Consider the following 6,000-nt stretch of genomic DNA (forward strand, 5'->3'; position numbering starts at 1 on the left):
GCTACCTGGGAATCCACTTTGTGTTCAAGTAACCCCCTGACACAGCAGAGTCAGGATAGCAGCTGTGTGCCGACTCCCTCCTGCCCAGTTCTGCACACCATGGATAGCTGGAGTGCAGGGGGGCACCAGCCACCTTTCCTTTCCTCCCAGAGAACAGCTCTGCACTGGGGTCAGCCCACCCCAGAATCCAGGTGCTGCACAGGTGGGAGTACGGACACCTGTCTTTACCTCCATGTTGAGTGTTGGTCGGGCACAGCTCAGAATCTGGGCACAGATCTGCATCCCCCCAGTAGGTGGGTTGTCCCACCCTCTCCGCTGAACATGACCTAGATTTGCACATGGAGAAGGATCTAGAGAAGGCGCACGCATCACACAGGGCATTTCCTGAGTCCCTTGCTGAAGGAGGAGCCCTGCCCCAGTTTCACTTGGGTTAATTGGGACACTCACGGCCAGGGAGATGCTTGTCATTTTTAGTGAGAGAACATCACCTATTTCGTATGAGGCAGAGATGCCCAGGTGACTTACCCCAGGCCATTCATTGGAAGAGCTGGGATAGAATCAGGAGTCCTGCTTACCAGGCCTTTACTCTGACCATTGGACAGCACAGAAGCGGGAAAGGCAAGGCTGTACCCCATGTGTCTCTCAATCCCAAAGCTATGCCCAAACCACCAGACTGTGACCCTCTCTCACACTGGAGATGGCTCACTCATCGCACGACTGTGGTAAAATCAGAACAGATCTCTCTTTGGCCCAGAGCCTGCTCAGTGGTGGGCACCCTCAATTCCCATTGGCATCAGCACCTCAGGACTGAGCCCTTTGATTTTGGCTGGGTAATTCCTGCCCCCCGCCTCCAATGCGTTTTGTATAAATCTTATGTTTTTAATTCTGGCGAGTGAGATTAGTACCGGTGAAAGGTCCCAGCCTGACAGCTCAAGAGACTGAAGATCTCTTTGTTTCCTCAGAACAGATCTAGCGTGGGCGTTAGCAAAGCAAGTTCCTCCCATGCTGACCCTCTTAGAAGGTACCACCGGAGGGGAAGGGGTACAGCAACTTGCTTCCACCATCACCCCTTGGCTTCTCTGCTGAAGCTGCTGGTAAGAGAGGACATGGGACAGGTACTAAAAGAAAGAGTTGGTCACAAAAAGGGAAATAGATTTTGCACAAAAAAAAGTTTGTTTCATTCAAAAACGTTCAGCTTGTGAGACTAAAAATTTTAGTATGATTTTAATGTTTATATAATAGTTTATCTTTATATTACATACAGATTAAATATTTTAAATATTTCAATAGGAACAAAATCAAAGATTTCATTTTGCTTTGGTGGGGAAAAAGTCCATTCTTTCTTTCTGGCTTTTTTGTACTGCAAAGAGATGGGAAAAGTAAAAAACAAAAACAAAACAAAACCAAAAAATCTTTTATTTCCCACTGAAACAGAAGGATTTTTTAGTTCCATTTTTTGTCGTCTCCAAAATGAAATTTTTGGAAGAAAACATGTTCTTGTGAAAAGTTTCTATTTTTTCAAAACACCATTTGTTGTTGATATTTTGTTGTTGTTTTTTTTTTTTTAAAAAAAACCTGTCAGCCAGCTGTGCCAAACAATGAATGGGACAGAAAAGACAGATCTCATAATTAAATGGCAAGAGGACAGTCAATAAAAGTGAAAGGCAGTAACTATAAAACTGATGAAAAAGAAACACTCCCCCCCGACCCCCCTGCAGAATGTGAAATTATCCTACAGAACTCATTGCCACAAGATATAATTGTGGCTTAAAGCATCAGAAAAGGATTGGTTGTTTCTGTGGATAACAAGAATATCCAGAGTTAGATTAGTAATGATTTAAAAAAAACAAAACACAAAATCTAGAATTTTGGCAGGGATGTAAACCCTCATGCTTCAGGGCAAAAGCCGAACCTCTAACTAATGGGGGTCAGGAAGAAATTTTCCCTGTGGGCAGGTTACTGCATATCTGCCTATCCACAGGGTTTATTGCACCTTCCTCTGAGGAAGCTGATACTTTCTACTGCTGGAGACAAGATCCTGGATTAGAATGGAGATACAGTCTGATCCAGTCTGGCAGTTCCTATGTGCCTAACAAGGGAGCCAATGAGGGTGTTTTGTTTTATCCATTGGGAGCTAGGCTGAGACCTGGCAGCTCATTTCACATATGCCACTGAACACCTATGACATGGTATCAAATTCCAGCCCACTAACAAGGGAGTTGTTTGGAGGTTTGCTGTTCCTGGTGTAAACTGACCGATATTGGAGTGTGGTCAGAGGCAGGGTTCTGATTCAGGCCCATCCCAAGTGCTTTTGAAATAGCAGGCAGCAAACCATGACTAAATGTAGCCATCACAAAGAATAGAGCAGGGAGGGGGGGAATTACCAGGCAGTGGCCAAATTTGGTCTCTCCCAGCGCTAACACCGGGTCCCCACGCAGGCAATGCTTGTGGATCATGCTTACAGCTCCTTTGCTGTTGCCTGTTTCTGTATCATCTTTATTTGGCACAAAATAGCTGCTCCGATTTCCTACTTCAGATGGGAGAACAAAGCTTGAAAAGTCACTAAAATAAGCATCTCTGCTGGTTTCTTTGCAGCAGGTGTCCCCAGACAGGGAGACTTTGACAGGACACAAAGCCAAACTTTTGATCTGGTTACGAGGCCTTACATCAAACCAATGGATTGAGCAGGGTACCGCAGGGCACAGACTGATTCTATTCCCCCAATGTAGCATTCATGCAGGGTTCATGCACTTGGCAACATTCAGGGCACACCCGGAGTGTTGTGTAGGAGCAGTGCACACACGGCTCCTCTCAAGGGCATGAACCTTGGAAACTCTCCCAGAGGACATGAACCGTGGGAAGCCTCCCAGGACTGAGCTCAAGGCCCGAGAGCAAGGAATGCAGTAGATAGATATTGGTAAATAAGAATATTAAACAAAGCCAGTGTATTCCTTTTATCTGTTGGAGTATGTAATGCGCAGGGGGAGGGAGAGAAAAAAAAGAGAGGGTGGAAAGCTGACAGGCAGACCAGCCTGCTTGCTTGCTTAAAGCCTCGTTCTGTCTTGTATTTGAACTGCAACACCACTCAGCCCGTGAACCTGCAGCTTCGGGCAATGAGCCAAGCTGTAAGTTAGGTTTCAGAGTAACAGCCGTGTTAGTCTGTATTCGCAAAAAGAAAAGGAGGACTTGTGGCACCTTAGAGACTAACCAATTTATTTGAGCATGAGCTTTCGTGAGCTACAGCTCACGAAAGCTCATGCTCAAATAAATTGGTTAGTCTCTAAGGTGCCACAAGTCCTCCTTTTCTTTAAGCTGTAAGTTAGTGAGTCCTTAAATAAAGCCTAATTAAAATATTATGTCTGCACACAAAAGCAAGCTGACGGGGCTGGAGAGTCCTACCTTATGGGAGCTGATCTTCCAGAGTGCCTGACCCCATCGCTCATTTAGGGCCTGATCCCTTCCCATCTAATCTCGTCTGTTCACCAACTTAATGTACTGTGATCTCTAGGGGGTTTCCTAAGCCACCTGCCTCTGCGGTGACTCAGCAAAATTCCCAGTGGCTTTAATGGGAGCAGGATTGGGTCTTGTGTGGACTGGTGGATAATCAGATCAGGTCTCAACCACCAAGGCCTGCATAGTCAGGCCGAGCTTTGGTGCCTAAAGTTAAGTAGCTAAACCCATGTTTAGGCACCTGCATGAGCCCCCCTGGAAGCTGTGAGTACTCAGCACCTCTAAAAGACATGCTGCTGATTTAGGTGCCCCACTGTAAGTGCCCAAATTTGTGTATTCTGCGCCCAATCCTAACCCTAATGCATTTAATGGGAATTTGTTCCTTTATCAGGACTGGGACCCAAGATAGGAGAAGAATTATGCAGGATGGTCCGAGGGGCTATAGCTAGGTTCAGTAATATGAAACTGAGCAAAGGGTATCAGGACTATTTGCTAACAGGGCAAAAAGATGAAGGGAGGATTAGACGCTTTAAGAGGAGTTAGAGCTGTGGCTGAAATTTTCAGAACAGTCCAGGGGATTTACAGACACATCTGCCACTAAATTATTAGCAAGGGGATTGAGATACCGGTTCCATTAATTTTAAAACACAAGACGCGGCTCCAAATCCCATAGACAGCTTTCAGACCCTTGCCCTATAGTTACACCAACCCGGTTCATGTTGTTTTAGTCCTGTGACACCTTGCACTAACAGGTAACCACAGGCTCAGTGCAGGTTCTACTTAATCTAATCTGAGCATTTACAGGGGACTCAAAACACCAAGAGCTTCAGAGACTCACCACTTCCAGCTCTTGGAGGGTTACTTTAGCTCTTCCAGAGTCCTTGGGCAGTTTGTGGGGCTATTTTTTTCCCCCTTTGGATTTCAGTCCGGGGAACCTGATTCTTCTCTGCAGAACACTAACTTGAAACTTGATCAGTAACCTTGATTGACCCAGAATGTCGGTGTCCTGCCTGTGCTACTGTGGGAGTGAATCTGTTACAGCTTGTGTCTTGTCACACAGCAGAGAGCCTAGCGGACATATTGCCCGGGCGTGTGGAATGACCCCAGATACTGCATTCCAAACGGGTGAGTCAGTGCGTTACTCACAGGCACCTTGGGCCTACATGGTGTGCAGCAATTTTACACAGCTCTTGTTGTGCTAAACTCCTGCGTCTGCCATTGCGCTAGCAATGAACACTGAAAGCTGCAGAATGAGGAAGGGAGCAAGAAATAAGAGTTCGGGGAACTGGAAAGTGACCTGTCAATCCAGAGGGCCTGCTGTACTGATCAGACATATTAAGGTTCAAACAGCCCCTAATATTAATCCTGTGATGGGCATCAACTCCACAGCAGATTTAAACCCAGCCTATCTTGATGATCAAAAAAAAAAAAAAGAGGATTTAATTTTTTCTTCATTGCTTTTCTTGCCTGTCTGGGTCAGATTCCAACTAAAGGTGCTGAAAAACCATGTGAAAGGCCAACCTTGGCCTCATTCCAGCAGGCTGGAAGCACCAGAAAGCTCATGCAGAAAACCTTCCTTGCAAGTTTTCAAGCCCAGTTGGCATGGAGCTCAGAATCTGCCCAGGCACTCTTTGTATAGTTAGCAGTCAAAAAATATACTGCTTGTTTTAATTGAGAGACTCCTGTATGCGCCCACTGGCACTAAGGGAAAAAAACACGGCCTTGTCTATACACAATATTTTGTTTTGGAAGCACTGAATCATTCCAGCAGCAGGACACTTGGGTGTTTCTGAAATGAAGTATGCTCCCCAGGAGGCTAGCAGCCTGCCGGGCAAGCTGCTGAAGAGCTGGAGAGCCTGGGAGCTGGGGAGCCTGATCCCACAGCCGCCTGCTTCGTGGGCTACTAGGATCTGCAAGAGCCCCAGCTCTTTGGCAGCCATTGGGCCGGCTAAACAGGGGGGCCAGGGAGCTGGGGCTCCCAGAGTTTCCAGGTTCACCTCTTCTCAGCAGCCCACCTGGTGACCTGATGAGGAATCGGGGGGCTAGACTGCTGCCATTTCATTGGAAAACTTGTGACCGGCTCTAGCGTCTCACCTTAGAAAGGACCGACCCCCTGCTCGAAGTTTCCCAGATGGGGACCAGGGATGGGAATTCTCTGCCTTCAGAGTGACAGGCTGAATCTGCCCTCATAGAATTTCAGTTTGGACACCAATGGTCTCGCTGGGTGTGGATGGCATCATGTGTATCAATGTGTCTCTCCTTCAGACTGAGAAGCTTTCATGGATTTCCTAACGTGGGCCTCAGAAGATATTTCTCCCAGGGCATGTTGTCCAGGAGACTAGAATTGCTTTGGGGGTGGCTTTTTTGGCAGTCTGACGCAACGAACAGCATCACTGATCAGGGGTGCATATCTCCTGCAATTGCATGGCAGCGGTAATGAGGGAGAAGAGAATGTGCCATTCCCTCAGGTATAAGGAAGGAGAAACTGGGGGGGGGGGGGGGAGAACAGGTCTGAGTACTTACCGTTGGGAACAGAAGGAGATACAGCAA

This window comes from Lepidochelys kempii, chromosome 1 (genome assembly GCF_965140285.1).
Source record: "Lepidochelys kempii isolate rLepKem1 chromosome 1, rLepKem1.hap1, whole genome shotgun sequence".
NCBI lineage: Eukaryota > Metazoa > Chordata > Testudines > Cheloniidae > Lepidochelys > Lepidochelys kempii.